We start from the raw sequence: 471 nt of genomic DNA, 5'->3' as shown, positions 1-471 counted from the left end.
CCGGCCCGGCCCGACCCGGCCCGGGGAGCCCGGCGAGCACACACCCCGGCCCAGCCTCCCACGCCCCGGCCGGCTTCTACGCCTCGACGTGCGGCTGCTTTTCAGACAAATAAGGAGGCGGAGGAGGCGGTTTGGGGGCGCGCCAGGAGTGAAGGCGGCCAGGGCGCTGCACACCCGGCGGCCCGCCAGCACCGTGGGGAGAGGCGGCTCGGTCCGTACTGTAATCATAAACCTGCAGCAGAGGGCATCTGAGGGAAAGAGGACAGCGACGGGCCGCAGCCGCCTTCCCTTTTATGTGCCTGTCCTGGGCGAAGCAGAAAATGGTGCCCACGGCGGCCCAGAACGGCACACAAAGAGCGCGCCGCACGCGTCCGCTCCCGGCCCGGCCGGCCCCCCACCGCCCCTGCAGCCGGAGCGGAGGACGCGCGCCCCCTTCCGCCCTCGGGGAAGCCCAGGGCCCGAAGCGCCCGG

The sequence above is a fragment of the Dipodomys ordii genome, unplaced genomic scaffold (assembly GCF_000151885.1).
Source record: "Dipodomys ordii isolate 6190 unplaced genomic scaffold, Dord_2.0 Scaffold50, whole genome shotgun sequence".
Taxonomy (NCBI): Eukaryota; Metazoa; Chordata; class Mammalia; order Rodentia; family Heteromyidae; genus Dipodomys; species Dipodomys ordii.
The sequence above is the reverse complement of the archived record's forward strand: the minus strand, read 5'-3'. Positions refer to the sequence as shown.